Consider the following 17,856-nt stretch of genomic DNA (forward strand, 5'->3'; position numbering starts at 1 on the left):
AAGTGAACTCAATTTGTTTATGAATGTAACAGGCATTAGCAACTCAGAAGTTTCTAATGAAAAAAAAGAAGCTTTCTAACTTACTCTAACTCATAAGCAGGGAGTGATTTGAAAATGGAAGACAGCGGATGGCACCCAATTTGTCAACAAAAATTATGAAATGCTTCCCCATTGTAAACTATGGATGTTAAAATGATAATGTACCTGTCTATCACTCCCCTTGTTTATTTTGAATGAGCTGTCTTTGTCTTTCAGGCTATGAGGAGTTGAAATCAGATGGATTGGTGGCTTTGTACTGGAAAACCTATGAAACTGCATTTAATACATTTCACCATTACAGAGGAAATGGAGGAAGGAGAAAGAGGAGCGATCCTGAGTGCATCAGTGAGTAACTCATTAACTCTTCTCTATTCCATGAGAAATTAATATTTTCTTGCACATGTTTAGGCTTTTTGGGCATTGTCTATGTGAGAAAAAGTGTGCCTCTTCTTCCAGGACAAAGCAAGTGAAAAGCCATTGTAGAGAATGATTTGTTTAATAATTTAGTAATGTATTTTTTCAATGTTGTGTCACTTGCTTCTTGTAAAAAAAATGCAAGATGTTGCAGTTTCACTACTCTACCTAATATACAGAGACTCCAAGATGTGGAAACAGAGTGTGCTGTGGCACTTTGATTGATTAAGGGATTAAATGTTGTATCAGCTGGATATTTACATAGATTAACATAGTCCATGTCTGCATAATGAGAAGGCACAAGTGAAGTGATGACTCATTAATTGCTGTGATTGTATATTCAGACTGACCTGCTATGCGTTTCCTCACCCCAAATTACCAAACAGAGCTGGAATCAAAGGATGCCTCGTCAGCACTGAACTCCCCAGACATGGGCATATGATTGAAGCGATTTAAGAATGGGTGATTGCTTTGTCAGCATGGTGTTACAAGACATGAGACTGAGGACTGAGGAGGCCTGTAAGTGGATGGATGCCTTCTCAGAACTACAGTCCCAGAATGATGACTGTAGAGACGTCTTCTGCCTCATTTGACCCATGGTAAGTAAGTACGGATCATTCCCATTCCTCTGTGAGTGTGTGTGTGCGCTCACAGGTGTGTGTGTGTGTGTGTGTGTTTGTTTGTATGGCTGGCTTACTGGCTGGTTGTGCAGCATTTTCATTTAATTGGTTCTCTGCTGTGTCAGGCCAAGTAATTAAAGTCACTGTCCTGTTGATCTTACTCCTGGAGAAGTGAGAGGGCAAAACCTACAGTAAGGGAAGCCAATACTAGTACTTACCTTCTGATTCCACACACTTCCAATAATCTGGGCCAAGCACACTGGGCTATTATTAGCCTGAGAAGGCTAACTGTGGCTTGGCTTTAATGTCACACATACAAAGACACAAAAGCACATGCACACACGCACATTAAGCACACAGAATCATGACTCATGGTAAGCATCACTCATTACATGGTAGAATGAACTAATGAACTAATTCTGCTCAATGGAGCAGAATTGCAGAAGAGCAAATAAAGCAGATCTCAATGCACTTTATTTAGCTTCTGTCAAAACACATATTGATTTTCATATTGTGGTGCTGTTGATAAGGTTCCTGCTATGTCTTTTATTCAGCTGTTAAGCTACCTCTACTGACCATTGTTATAATATCACTGGCCATGCCAGTTGTCTCTTGTGTCTGCGGCCGCTGTAAGGATTCAGTGGACGAATCTGGAGATAAACCCTATACTCAGTGCCTCTTTGAGCAGCAGGCAAGCCTGCTCAGCCCAGTGGATTACTGCCAATCCCAGCAGGGCTGTGATTGGCTGGGGCATCCTGTGAAGTAAGGGAGGAATAGCTGTACAGCTGTGACATAGTAGAAGGGTTTGGCCTGTGTCAGAGTGTGATGTGTGGTGGCCATGTCTCATGACAAAACATTTGGCACAAAATGTACCATCATACCACAATCTAATTCTAATTTTACTTGCAAAAAGACTGAGCGCTTTAGACCACATTTCAACCCCCCACCCCCTCCTCCACCCTCACTCCACCCCCATCAACCAATAAGAAAAATGCATATTGCTATATAAGAAATAAAGACTGAGACAAGGAGGAATAAAAAGTGTAGTTAATTGTAGTGTCTATTCCTTGACTGAGATTCCATTGTGCCCTTCAGTTTGAATAAGGCAAAAAAAAAAAGAAATCCAAACTAGATTATCATTCTGTGAATGCACATGGTCAGCTGAATATGATATTGCGCATTCATAATTTAGAGTTGTTTCTGCTAATGTTCATACCTTCATATTGCTTTCTTTTCAGACAACAAAGGTCATTGATGAGGATGTGGTGAAGAGGAGAGAGAGGGGGGAAGGGGACACAAGTCCTACTTCCCTTCCCCCTTCCAGAGAAACCCTACTGGGATCTGTGTGACCCCCCAGGCTATACTCAGATTCAACTGCTCCTTTAAGGGCCCACTCGCTGAGAGGCAGCTTCCCCTGCATACTACGGGAGAAATTCACAGTTTAGCTATCCTTGTACTTCCTTTACCAACAACACAAGTCTCTGGTTGCAAGACAACACCATGTGTGATCGAAGAAGGAAGCTTCAAAGCGCCCTCTACAGGGAATCTACTGGAACACCACTCATGTCTGAGGATTGCACATCTGGCAAGGATATTTGATTCTACTTTGATGTATTCAGAGCCTTATCATAACAAAACACAATGGAAAAGAGAGAAAAAGACAGATTTTCATAGGTTTTCCTTGTACCAAAGAGACCTATTATAGCCCACAATGACACCACATACCTGGAGGACACAAGATGTATCACGGCAATGACAAACAAACTGACCCCACTATAATCCTTGAATGCTTGGTTTCTCTGATCTCTACATTCCAGTATAGGGAATTTGACCCTTTCTTTGAATGTGTTTTTATTTCTCCTCCTTTTGTTTCGATGTCTACAGAATGCATTGTGTAAATGTGGACATGAGAATGCACGCACAAAGATTTGAAAAACTGAAAAAAAAAAAGAAGCCCATATTAAAACTTTTTTCACCACCTATGAGAGGCCACTAGTCATTAAAACTGTAGGTTTATAGGGAAGGGAATTACTACCAGTGTGCCCACAAGTGTGAGATTCACACAGAAGAGAGGACCAAATGAAAGAGTGGCCACGGCTCTTTATTAGCCATCGCAAAGCCATCATTATAGTCAGTCCCAGAGCCCTCTGGGACTTGGTTGTTATCCTTTTTATTGATTTGTTCTCATCTTTTAGTTTCTTTTCATTTTTGCCTGATATTCACTGAAAGGAAGAGCCTTATTCAGTACATGTTTTTACTTGTATACCTCATATGTTTTAAAACGTCCATATCATCTTGCATTTCTTTTTACACAACTGTATACTATTGTATGTACATAAAACAAATCAGAGTTCTAATTATGTAAATTACTAATTTGTGTATTTATGGAATCATTTTTCAGTGACTTTCTTTTTTGTTCAGTGTTTTTCTTTGGTAAAACTTTATATTTTCATTTTTTATTTGTTTCAATCTTTTTTTCTTGCATTCAAATAATTTGCTTGTTGATTTTTAAAAGCAATAGCATGCAGAAAATGGTATATAGCACAATGGTATCAATGTTGTTTAAATTAGTGGTGGGAAATATCAAACACTTCTGTTGATAAATAGCCGTAAATACAATTTGTCAGAGGGTTTACAACCACAGTACCAAGTCCAGACATGCATGTTATATGCAGATGCATATGAGCATGCAGGCAGGTACACACTCTCTCTCTCACACAAACACACACACACACACACACACACACACACACACACACACACACACACACACACACACACACACACACACACACACACACACACACACACACACACACACACACACACTTTGCATCCCAGTTGCAGTTCAGAGCCAGGGTCAATTGTGCTCTCCATTGAACAGACCTGTTAACCTCCTACTGATTAATGAGGTTGCCAATTCACAATTAACAAGATGATCTCACTAACAAGCTGGGCCCACTGCCTCCATTTGAGCATCACACACACATACATACACACACACACACACACACACAAAGGAGTGGATGAAAGCAATTATCAATTCAAATGTTCTATGCAATGATTCATTTTGAACCTGGAAGTGATTCAACCTAAAACAGTTTATTATCATCATTGTAATTCACAAGAAAACAACAAAATTGTGAACTAAAATGGTAAAAATGGTCATGAAAATGTTTTTACTTAGCAACTTGTCTGTATGAATTTGAATATTGAATATTGAATATTGAACTAGAATTGTTTTTATTTTCGTGGCATGTTTAGACCCCTCACTCCCCATTTGGGGACTTGTTGCCAAAGGGTAAACTGTGTAGACTGTCAGTTTTGAATGTCCACCATCATGTCGCTTTGAAGCATGGGTTTGCTTGGCTTTGTCTGGCTGTTTGTAAGCCCTCATTCAGTTTTTGTGCGTTTTGGCTGACCTGGGCTCCTCAGTGTTTGGCTTGCAGTTACTGTCCGTGCTGCTATAAACCTTACAGATGGTCAGCACTTCTCATGAATACGCGTCAATGTACATATCAGGTGTCGGTGTATAATCTGTGGGGTGAATGGAATGCTTCTATTGGATAAGCTATCCCTTCTTTGATTAAACCGTTCAGCAGCCAAGCCATTGGAAAGGTGCATGATTAGATCTTATATCCTTGGAAGTCATACCTGAATGAACACAGTGAGGCATGATTTTACCGGGGTTTGACTACCGAACCTTGAATTTCACAGGCCAACCTAGAGAATGTTGATTAGTAAAATATTCACATCTTGAACCCAAGCCAGTCATTCACCAAATCAGGGCATGTCATTTTGAAAGCACAAGCCTGACTGGTAGCAGTTGTTGCTCGATAAAACACAGAAACATGGAGGATGTGCAACAGTACCTCCAAGGGAATAGTGTAAGATCTGTAAACTGCTAGAAATACAAGAAGTGGAGAATGCCCCCAGGGAACATGGTGGATGGAGAGGCTCTCTGGTTGATTTGAGGTGCATGAGACAAAACAGCCTTCAGTGCAGCCGTCCAGAGTGACAGAAGGGCAGACAGACACACATTCTTACTGTAAATACAGATTGATTCTTCTGTACAGCTTTTGAGTTCTGAGTACGGCTGTCATGTGCATCCCCATGCCGTATTTGCTGCCAACTTTTGTGTATAAAAGAATATTTATTATCACAATGATGAGGATGATGATGATAATAATGATGATGATTATTATTATTATTGCATAAGCATAGTGTATGTGGCTGACTTGTATTGACTGTTGACAACAGTGGAACAAACTTGTGTTCAGAAACATATCCAGTCTGTGTAGAGTTTCTATACATATTGTGTTTGTAAAACAAGAAGAAAACACCTCCATGGCAAGTGCAGTGTAGAATGCCTTTGTCAAGCTATCAGGAGGTCTTTATGTCGATGGATATGATCTTCTAAGTTGATGAGGGTTAAGGAAAGCAGCGGAAAAAAATGAAACAAAAAATCTGGAAAATGTCATTCACTGTTGTAAGTGCAATGGGCAAAACGTCAGTCGTGTATCCATTGTGAAACCTTGTGTTCTATTCAGTGTATTCCTGTAAACGGATAGAGTAAATTTTGGTGCATCATGTCAAGTAATGTGATTAATGAAAATATTGACCCTGCAATTTCCAAACAGAAAAAGAATAAAGAGAAAATGAATATATTGTGGTGTGGTTGTCTTCAATGTGTATGTGTGTGTGTGTCACCTATTTCTTTGCAGTATTGACTGATACAACTGGGACACCTGAGTCCTGTCGTGCCTTTGCTCCTGACAGAGGAGAGATCAGGCGTAAGACCTAGTAAGCAAAGAGACTGTTCAGATAAGACCAGGCTTTATGCACTGAAGCGGGGATGACTTATCCCAGTGTGGGTGGTAGGTAGGCAGGAGCAGCCAGTGGAATGTTTGCCAGTGTGTGTGTGTGTGTGTGTGTGTGTGTGTGTGTGTGTGTGTGTGTGTGTGAGCAAGCAAGAAATAGTGAGAAAGAAAATTGATTAGTTTCTGCTGTTGCTCACTCACTTCTTTGTCCCTTTTCCTGCGACAGTTTGAATAAACTTACCTTAACAAATATGTTAGGATGTTATATTATGAGGATGCTTTAATACTGTAATAAAAAGCACTGATTTTTTCCCCTTTTATTGTAAATATGACATTTAAGTTATGTACTGCTAGTTTATCGCAAATACAGGTTGTCATGTTCCTTGAGAAGGTGGGGCACTACAGCACAGTGGAGGGTTATTCTACTCTAATGACAGTAACAGAGGTGAATGAACCATCAAGTTACTACAAAACCACAATCCATTCTGCAGTTCCCCTTTCTCAGATGGCATGGTATCAATAGTCAGAGCCACAGACCTTGACTGCCCTCATCTGGTTATGTACAGAATTGGAAGCAGGGCAGGCAAAACCCCTCTCAAACTGTGGATTTACCGCCACACTGGTAGATGTAGCATTTTGAATAATACAGTAAAAATAAAACATTCACTGACTTGCAAAAAGCATTTTTTTCTCATAAATGTTTAAGGTCCCACTAGATTATGCACTTTCTAAGTATTGCTTTCAGAGATGGTTATTTCAGTATTTTCAGGTCAGAGAGGACAAAGAGCACAGACAGACAAAACACACACCACCTTACTCAAAAAAAGAATATAAAATATCAACTGTAGATATAATGCTAAACACCCTATCCAGGTGGAACACAGAACACTCATTCCACATGGAACATGGAACCCTTAGATCACAAAGAACATAGAACAATCATCCCAAATGGAACACAGACCCTGGTCCAGCACAGAAGGCTCCCACTCACCAAAGACATTCTCACCAACGCCAATGCGAATATCGCAGCCCAAAAATTCCAGCTGTACAAAATAACCAACTGTCCACATTCCACATAGATTTTTTTTTACCAAAACCCCTAACAGATCAAGGTATGATACAATCTTTTACAATACTTTTGGGGGATCATTATAGTCCTTTAGTCCTTTAGTTTTATAGAAGATTATATTATTTGTTTTATTTATTTTTGTAACAAAATGATAGCAGTACCTGTCACAAATCATATCTCTGGATCATGATGATCATGATCACAATTAGATTAACTCTATACAAGGTTTTTTGAGGGTCTTGGAAATTATTTTAATTATGTAAATAAAATTAGAATAAGAATAAACTTGAACTTTATACTTTGTAGGGCGGTATATGGTGTCTCCACATTAAACCCAGGCCCTGGGTTTAATGTGGAGTTTACAATTTTCTCCCCATGTTTGTGTAGGTTTTGACCCACATTCACACAAAGACTTGCAAGTCACGTGGACTGGAGACTCTGTATGAATGTGAGGTTGAGTGATTGTCTTTCTCTCTGTATTAGCCCTATGATAGACTGGTGACCGGTCCAGGGTGTTTCCCTGCCCACGACCCTGAAATGGAGTAAGTGGGTAAAGAAAATGAATAAATGTATACATTGTAATTGTTTTAACTATCAAGTAAAAGCAAATTAACTAAATAAACTAAAACAAGCACATAGAAAAACGGACCACAGGATAAAAGCATAAGAGTAGAGGCTACAAAAATAATAGAATAAAAGGCATCACATAAAGCAAGTCTATAAAAATTGATTTTAAGAAGTGATTCAAAAGATGATACTGATGTTCCAAACTTAAGCATCTCCCTACCGTGGGCCCCGAAGCTGCACATTGGCTTATAGGGGTTTAGAAGGTCTATGATATAACTGGGTCCTGACTTAATCATGCCTCAAAAGTGATCAGGAACATTTTTTAAACTTAGCAGGTATGTAGCGAAAAGATGCCAGAATTAGATTTTGTCTGTACCAGTTGCAATCCCAGCTGTTGCATTTTGAACAAGCTGGAGTCGTGAGAGAGACTTTTGAAATATGCCAGAATAAAGAGAGTTGCAGGAGTCTAAACACGAGGAGATAAAAGTATGAATGAATTTGTTGAGATTGCTAAATGAAAAAAATAATTTTGAAAAGGTTCTCACCACTCTTTCCTGTTCATCAAAGACTGCATAAAAAATTCCTCTTAAATTTCTGGCAGCTGGCTTCACATTGGTTGGCAGAGTGCCTAATTGATTATGTGACATCCACCCCTCAACATCACTGAAGCCTTTACTGAATGTGGCTAGGCCGTTCAAGTCACTGGGTTTCAGGAGTACAGTAGATATATCTGTGTATTCAGCATAGCGATGGAAGAAGACACTGTGTTTACATATAATATGGCCAAGTGGGAGTCTGTAAATGCAAAACAGGATGGGGCCTTAAATCCCTGTGATAGTGCTGTGTCCATGATGCCAACCCAGAATCTGAAGTGGTCAATTAAAATCGCGCAGTCTACATAGTCAAAGGCCACATTAAGATCTTTAAGGATTAAATTGAACTTTCACCCAATTCTGCTGCTGAAAGAAGGTCACTGGTTTCGTTAATGAGGTCAGTCTCTGTACTAAGCATTGCTCTAAAACAAGATTGGAATTGCTCAGAAATGTTTTTTTTAATTTATATAAACTATTTGTTGGCTTGAAACAACTTTCTCTAAACCTTTAAATATAAGGCCTGTAGTTGTTGGGATTTAAGCAATCTAGGCTTGTTTTATCATGGAGAGGTTGAACTACCAGAAACAGAAGGGATAGTTCCAGTTGCAAGAGAGCTGACTGTATAAAATACCATTATGAACTGTGTCAAAGACTTTGTCAGCAACTTTGTAGTAATAACATCAAGGGGGCAAGTTTCTGATAAAGATGAGAGAGAGAAATGAAATGAGTTCAAAACGATTGAAAACTACTGAAATTTCCCTATTAACAGATATGACCCGGTCAGGGGGAGTGATCTAAAGTCTTCTGTGCTCAACCTTTTTGATTAAAATTGTTTATTGCTGGGTCCAGCCAACTCTACAGTACTGATGTCCAATCTTTTTTCCTCCAGGCTCCTCTTCTGAAAGGAGACTGTTGAGTATGTATTAGAATTATTATTCTATATTATACTAAAACACACACACACACACACACACACACACACACGCACGCACACACACACACACACACACACACACGCACGCACGCACACACACACACACACACACACACAGAGGTTGGAGCTTACTACTCTATGTTGAGTGACTGACATTTTTTTTGTTGACATTTTTCTTTTATGCAGCCAATTGTCCTAGAGGCGCCTCTAAGGCAGCTCCATCCCACCCACATTAGAACAGGTGAATGCTTGTGTTTAGCAGGTTGATTAATGGTTTGCTATTATTGTCGTCAGTTATGGGTCACTTGACCTAGAGGTTGTCCTCATATTGTGGGCATAAATGTAAGTCATTAATCTATAACAGTGATGCGTGCAGGCAGCCATTTCCTGAAAGCCAAACGACAAGAGCCTCAGCCTCTGTGTGTTCACCTGGACTAGTCCCATCAATGATGACCTCAGAGGAGAATGTGATTTTGTGACTCACCCGTTAGTGATGGGAAATGTGACATATAGAGGCAGAGGAAGAGGAAATGATGAAGCCAGCCATACCAGCAGAGAACGGCCAAAAGAAAAGTGCATTCACTCAACCTGTTATTTTTATTCCATCTTCTCAGCAGCCACCCTGCACTGACACATTACCAGAATTGAGCCCATTTCTTAGAATAAAACTGAATCACTTTATTCTTGATGCGACTGGGACATTTCTCAACACCCCTACCCAGTCATTTAATGGTAAATTTTCTGATCCATGTAATGCTATTTAATCATTTCTAATTTCTGTCTTTTTTGTGTGAATGTGAACATACAGAACTCCATCCATTTCTACATCTCAATCAGGTCTTTACCGCAAACCTGAAGAAAGTTTTTGAAAGTACATGTGTAAATCTGAAGTAATTCACATAAAATGTAATGTAAGTCAGAGGAGGCACTTACAGTAACATTACTTTGATGCATTTAACAGCACCACAAGAGGTCAGTAGAGAACAGTCCACAACCTTATCAACCCTAAGTATGTCCAGATTAATCACTCTGCATGCTCCTGAGCAAAATGACAAATGAAAGGGTGAAGTGGCTGATCAGGTTTTCCTCTCTCACCTGCCACTCAGTCTTTATTTGCTTGCTTGCCATTCCAACAGACTGCATAATCAATACACAGCCCTTTGATAATTAAACAAACCTTTATCAGTCCCCTCTGTTTTCTAAAGGGTTTGTTTGTCCCAGAAACAGCTATCTTAACTCAGAAAGGAGCAGTAGCTTGATAATGATTGTCATCTCTCAAAGAAGAAAAATAACCAGATTCCCTGGTCTTGAGAGGAGAGGAGGAGTGTTTTGTGCCACTCAGGTTCACCAGGACTGTTAATGGTTATGCTGCCATGTTGAGTGGTACTTGGGTTTTATTACTGAATGAAAATATATTGGCCGTAAATTTATTATATGTGAGACTGGGATTTCACAATACATTACTGTTATTTTGCATTTTATATTTGTAGATATCAAGTGTGTGTGTGTGTGTGTGTGTGTGTGTGTGTGTGTGTGTGTGATTGTGTGTGAAAAGAGCACTTCTCCAAAATCTGTTTAGGGGATCCATTAGCATGCTTCTGGATCCCCTAATGAAATATTTTTTAGAAAGTTTTTACTTGTTAATTGTGTGGTGACTTTTGAGAGTGTGAGGTTCTAATATTATACCTAGACAACTTAAACGTCAATTTATTTTTTTAAAAGGACAGTGGGCTGTCCACTTATCTTTAGAATATTTTTCATTTATTCAGACAGTTGGAAAAGAGACAGGCGGACAAAGCAGAGGCGGTACAAGAGAGAAAGCTCTGGCAGCAGCATTAACCGCATATTACTGGTCAAATTTTTGATAAGAAACAGAAGCCATGACTAAACAAGGCCCCCCTTGTCATGCAAGGGATCAGTGAATCAGAAGCAATGAGCAATGCTACTTATCGCCAGCCACCACTCACATTCTGTCTATTACATTATTCACAGGGATCTGCCGCATAATTAAGAACACCTCCAGCATCTCTCGAAGGCCTATAAACTGAAGTGGGCTGGGCTTATACTTCCAGGCCATTCCTATTAATACAAGGGTCCATTTACTTGAAAAGCATATTTCTGAATCCATGTTGCCTCTTGCTTTTGTTGACTGAACATCCTGGAAAGAGACACGCGATCACCTGGAGCAAAAAGGGTTCCTTACCCCGTAAACTTCCTTCCCCCTTCCCTGTTCATGTCACCTTGTGCGTGCGTGCCAGAGAGTGAGAGAGAGAGAGAGAGAGAGAGAGAGAGAGAGAGAGAGAGAGAGAGAGAGAGAGAGAGAGAGAGAGAGAGAGAGAGAGTGAGAGAGAGAGTGAGAGAAAGACTCTATGTGTTTGTGTGTCTGTGTGTTTGTGTTAAGGCAAGCCACCACACAGAAATGCTGATGCTCCTCCTTCGGGCCCTGTCAAGCACGCTTAGCGTCAGTGTTTACAATGCAAACAGGGAGAAAGTCCCTATAATTCCAGGAGGCTTACAGGCAGGCAAGAGCAGGAGGGAGAAAGTAGCCAGGGGGACATTGTGCTGTTATAGGAAAGCCTGCAGCGCTGTCTGTTGGAATACGTCTGAAGGACACACTCACCTCACGGTGAAGTCACAGTCTGTGATGTCATGGTTTAGACTAATTCATGCTGTGACAGGACAGAAGCTCCTGTGTCAGTGCAGCTCCTAGAACCCATGGACTTTCAGTGTGGCAGCCCCGAGGCTTAAACTACCTGTGATTTACAATGCTAGGACTCTGAATACTAGAGAGGAGCTGATTCATTGTGTTATAGAAGACCCCACATATCAACTATCTACACAGTGTGCTTCTGTTTTATCCAGAGGCTATCTACTCAATCGTGTAGGCTACCGTCCGATTTAAAATCAAAGACTTGCTGTCCCAGTTCTGAATAGCCTACAAATAGAAGCAAATAACAGTTTTAACAATTAACTGTACTTTTAACTTTGTTTTTTTTGGGTGAGTATTGGTTAACATGGTCTCAAATATCTTCACTATACTCAATGATAATGATCCTTTGCTCATGGTAAAAACAAACCACAAATAAACTTGATTCTTCTGGTGACCATACAGTTTATTGTGCATCTATGGGCTATACCCACAGGCTGACTACTGACCATACATGTATGGAATATGGTGCATCATGTGTCATCATGTGGTCCACATGTGTGTTCAACAGTGGGTCATCATGTGTCATCATGTGGCTTGCATGTGAAACTCAAGAACCAGTTCTAACAAGGAATGATAAAAGTAACTACAAGTGTTGTACCCTTCTTGGAACAGTAGTGTAATCCTAGAGCGTTGCTTTCTTTCTTTTTTTGTTAGTCAGAGTAACTGCATAGATGTGTTGTCATTCTCTCCTTCGTGAATACATAAATAAACCCTTTAATATAGACAGAAGACTGTTGATGTAGGATAATCCATTGAAGAACCTATATCAGCACAAAACATATTATTCTTCTGCACGTCCATGTCGTTGACATACCTATCCTAAAATGTAACCTGTTTACATGCCACTAATCAAAATAGCCTACATAGCGGCTTTTTCGGGCACCTACAAACATGGACACAATCAATGTTTCCCACAGTGCCAAGAAGAGAGAATCTTAAATAGTGTGCAGGCCGCTCACCGCATCTCATCCGCCCATCCCCTCCTGCCAGCTGCCACTTGCAGTAGTGGTGATGCTGCTCCCTAGTGTGTAGAGGAGGAGAGAGAGCGTGTCCGCTGCCCAATGACAGCGCAGGATGCTGAGATCGGCTGCTGGTGTGAATGGAGGCAACAAGATGCCGTCTAGAACGGAGATGGGGAGGAATTAACATCGAAAAAGGTACATTTATTCTGTTTATTTGATCATTTTAGAAATATCTCTCATAAACCATGAACTGTCCATCCGTTTTATGAGGGATTTTGCTCAGCGACTTGGCGGAAAAGCATCTGTGCTTAAAAAAAAAAGCCATTCACATTCCGTGGTCGTTGAATTGCACAGACGCAGCCTGTCAGTGTTCACTTGGTATGTAAGAATTTGCCTTTTAAACCTAGATTCATATGATAGACCGGTGCAATAGTTCGTGATACGAAATAATCCATGTTTCCGTCGGCATCCCTACGGCAGGTTAGCCTGTTATTTCATTGGTGTATTCAAGCACTCGACGCACAGCACGCTGGAGGTATGTAAAATGTAGGCCTACTGAACTGCCAATTGCACGTTCGTGTTTGCAATATTGCACCAAAGGTAATTTTCAGACAGCCTACACATCAGTCAGCACACATCAATTACAGATTTCAATTGAGTGCAGAGGCCTACATGTAATTGAAGTCAATATCTGTCGCGTATGTCTCACATCATGGCCTTTTTGCCTTCGAAAAACAATTGTAACACTTTTCATGTGACAGGTTAAGGTTAAGAAGCCATTTTTAACCTAATTAGGTTTTTATTTTGGTGATTCATTCTTATGTATGTCCCGTGTAATAGAAACTAAAGCTACATGTGTCCCCTTCATACAGGCTACCGTTGAAAATTGGCATTTGGTTGACAAGTGAACAGGCCATTTGGAACAGCACATTTTCATTTTCTCATCTAATCAACCAACCATTGAAGCCAGTGGGAGGGAGTTAGGTGGTCATAAGGGCGTCAAGGCTCCATAGTAGAATACGTGATGAGTAGGATGCATGTCGTGCACGATCTGATCCATCTAACAAGCTGCTCCACCGCTCAGAACCTGTTGGTATTGTTGTCTGACATAACATGACTCTATGTAGACTCTGTGTATCTTTAATATTCTAGATAAACGTTCTCCTTTTGAATAATGTCGGAATAAATAATGTCAGTTACTGCCTTGACCTCAAAATGCCTGTAAGGTCTGCCGTTCTCACACCCCCAAATTACAGACTTTATGTAGCCTAGCCTAAGGAAAATGGACGTCTTCATATTTTAGACTTCATTCATTCAGATATAAAACAGAATGCCTAGAACAACATAGTTTCTTCATATTCTTAGAATTCGCTGCAGATACCTTAATTATTCTCAGTTGATTCCTAAGGTGATTCAATTTTAATTCATGCAGTCAGAAAAATGGCTGCATGATATTGGTCTCTTTTAATGGCTGTCAAAATGTCATGGTAGCCTTACAGGAGTATACTGTAACCCCCTGAGTCCACAGAAACGCTCACTGCCACAGCATTGCTCATGGTGAAATCTTTGTTTCAGAGCATCTGTATCCTCTTCTGTGTTTCCGCACCACTTATCTCTGAATTTCCAGTGGTAATTTCTTCAGCGGCCTACTGGCATTTACTGACAGTTCTTTGCTCCTTTTAAACTATGGCTGCTTGATAATACCTGAGCCATATACAGTAAGGGCTGCACAATGATGTCTGGTCAAAAATAAATCAGTATTGCATCATAGGCAAGTGCAGTGTCCATGTTGCAAAAGGCTTCCTGAAATATCTGATTTAAAACTGCAATATTGAACACCTCCTGATAGGGCTGAATTGATTACTGATTAGGCTATAATATTGTGGTAAAAGGAGTATTGTGATACAGAGCATATTACTGCCATAACCACTTTTTATTCCATTTTTAGGTTAATTTTGCCATGAGCTCGGAGTCCACCCTGAAATGATAACAGCAGTGGTAGCTGTTTTTTCTATATGTATCTTCCTGCCTTATGCAATGCTCCGTTGAGGCTTTTTTCCAAAGTTGCAGTAACATTCGTCAGTTGCTCTTGGCTAAAGCTGGTGCAGAGGAGTTTAACAGGACCGATGGGGGGGGATAATTGGACTCTTCTCAGTTGGCATCCACGGACGGTTCTGCAATATTATCACTTTGTCTGCAATAATATGATACTCTCTTATTGCAATTTGGTAAATTCAACTTGGCTGCAGCCCTACATCCTAAACAAGTTACTTTGGTGTTGTATAGAGCAGGCTGAGAAAGTGGTGAATTTTTTATGTGATCGATTCATTAGTAAGCAATTCAAATATATTCTTTTTCAGCTGTTCTCTAACATAAATGGACATTTTCACACTGGCCTATGTTGAAAAAAGCCCCCTGGCCCCATTCATTATAAATTATATTTTTATTGCAGTATTCAGAAAAAAAACAAATAACAGTTTATCTGACATCATATCATTTCAGCAAAAAAGGCTGATTGATTTGACACTAAAATCAAACATTAATTTAACAGAAGAGAGCCTTATTTGAAACTTGATTTACTGTTAATACTGAAAATAAGGTTGCAGGATTCTATATATTATGCAAGATTGCAAGAATGGCAAGTTTGCATGTGGATTTGTGTGCGTGTGTGTGTGTGTGTGCGTGCATTATGTGTGCACGTGTGCTGTATGGGTGTGCCACAATAATGTTGTGGATACACTCAAATGTGACAAATGACATAAAGTACCTTTTTTTTGCTTGGAGATATTTAGCGGGGTTGGGAGAAGAAGAAATGGATTGGAGTGACTTTTTAAAAAAGACAAATGCCGTAGAACACGACTGCGTCCTTCAGTGGTGTAGAATTGATTTCTCATTTTCCTATCTGATTTAAATGTCTACTTTACCTTCCTTGGTCTCACCACATGGCATGGCTGTAAAGTAAACCCATACCAAGGCTCCAAGTTGCTAAGCTGAAAACTGTCAAACCAGGAGTCTGGGTCACCCATGTGGCTGGAGTGTGTGCTGTATATTTTTGCTGCATTGTGTGTTCAGGAGTTGCTCATTGTCACTTGTTGTCCCTGCTCTCCCCAAGATCTTCCAGCTTCCCCTAGCTAATAAAGTAGACATATTTTCAGTAGAAAAGGTATGAGAGCTAAATTCTGAGCCAGGTCTTCATTTTTGATGTAATCTGCTCACATAACTCACATAGACTCACATAAACTACTATAGTAACATAAAACACATAAACTACTTCAGTAACTATACATAGGCATATTGCTGACTGCTGTTTGTGCTTCTGAAGCACTTGCTAACCAGACTTCACAGCCCGGCTGTAGCATACTGACCATTGAAGATAAGAATGGCAGTGCTTGGTGTTGTCTGGTTTATATGTGAAATTTGAGTTTAATTAGCTGGGTTCCCTCAGAGGGACTGTCTGCTGGAGAAAGACTTCTTTGACTTTGCTGTACACAGGCTACGAGCGCAAAATCCCTCCTCTAATATAGGCTGACATGCACTGTTACAGCCCTCCAATACATTCTGGTTGATTTGCTCTGCCATTTTGTATTTGTACGTGTCCCTCCCTCCCGTTTCCAAGCAGTTGCTTCTCAATGCAACCAAAGGAGATGACAGTGTCCTGTCTGTCCTCCTCCCTCCTCCGCCTGTCTGCACTGATTGCCCCAGGCCAAGTGTTTCCCCACAGATTATGCCTCGGTAGCCTGGTAGTGGGTGCAGATGATGGTTCTTATCAGGGAAAATCTTATTGGATTTCACATTATGAGATGACTCATTCACACGTGGGTCCCTGTGCCATATTGTCATTTCATCTGTCTCTCAAAGAAATTGGTGGTACAGAATTAGCATGAAGTGAAAACAAAGGTAAATCTGTTTGTGGAGTTGGGATGGAGAGCAGGCTCACAGAAAGGCTAGTGGCCATCTTGTAATCACTTTGGCACTGAAGCAGGAAACACACATGACAAGACCATCTGCAGTCTCTTTGACTAGATTTTCTCTCTCTGTACCGGAATTGGCCACAATTTTTTTTCTCACCTTTTTGAAACTTAAGTTGCCGTTATGTAAGACTACCCAGGTGCTTTATCTCAGTTAGCCCAGGCATAGTCACCATGGCAACTGTGTCTGAGAATCAAGTGTCACCGGAAGGGAAAACGTACCCTAGTTCAAAGCAGTATTTGACTTTGGTGGAAGATTCTCATTTTTTACCATGGACAGACCAGTGGTATTGATAAACAGACAGCATCTGACATTAACAGCCCCAGAAATCCATAGTCACCACCAACATTTATCAGGATCTTTTCCAAACTCTCATTCCAAGTCTCATTAACTTTATCTTTATCTGTATTTTAGGGTCGTGCATATTTCCTTATCTTCTACATTTGCTGATTGTAACGCCTTTCTGTATTTGAGATAGAATATGTCTACACAGAGTGATACATTTTAGCTTGAGATGCCATGTAATTGCTATTATTTCACCATTAAAAATTAAGCCTCTCATTATTCAAATTTTCTCAGAACTCTGGAATCTCCACTTGTATTTAAAACTGAAGCCTGATTTGTGTTAAACACAAAATGAAACTTAAAAAAAAAACTGATTTAGTATTACAGTATGGCATTTCATGGCCATTGAATATGAATGTTGACAAAAATAAGGTAACAAACTTTATGGGAACTGTACACATTGTCAGTTTGTTTTGCAAGCATAAATTCTGATAATATTTTCAGACCAGTACACAGATATTATTATAAATATGTCTTGGTATTTTAATCTGGATATTTTTGTGGTCAGGACTCGTTTTTGTCCAAGAACTTAGTGGAACTATATTGTGAATAGTTAAATGCTCAGTTCATCCAAACTTTTCAAATGCATATTATCCATGGTTACAAAATCATCACAACTCCCTGGTCTGTTTTCATTTGCAAGTCATATATGAAACAATCTGCTGCAAGGATTACTTTTTTAATCTACATTATACTTTTTCAAGGGAAGATAACATGAAAAAATGCACTAAGATAATCATTAAAATTATCATTCTGTTGTAAAAATGTTAATAGGAAATATTATCTTTCTTTCACTCTGTTGATTAATTTTTAT

General features: G+C 39.8%; 1 protein-coding gene across 1 annotated transcript in view; it reads left to right on the forward strand.

Annotated features, from left to right (window-relative positions):
- The window catches only part of bsnb (bassoon (presynaptic cytomatrix protein) b), a 60,260-nt gene extending 59,973 nt beyond the window's left edge, over positions 1-287 (forward strand). Inside the window, exon 12 of the mRNA XM_071532115.1 lies at positions 256-287. The gene's annotated coding sequence lies outside the window, so the exon portion shown is untranslated. The remainder of the gene's footprint in view (positions 1-255) is intronic.
- Positions 288-17,856: the final 17,569 nt, after the last annotated feature.

Source organism: Centroberyx affinis, unplaced genomic scaffold (genome assembly GCF_046629955.1).
Source record: "Centroberyx affinis isolate AG114_WGS23_722 - 3 ecotype Tasmania unplaced genomic scaffold, CSIRO-AGI_Caff_v1 ptg002163l_1, whole genome shotgun sequence".
Taxonomy (NCBI): Eukaryota; Metazoa; Chordata; class Actinopteri; order Beryciformes; family Berycidae; genus Centroberyx; species Centroberyx affinis.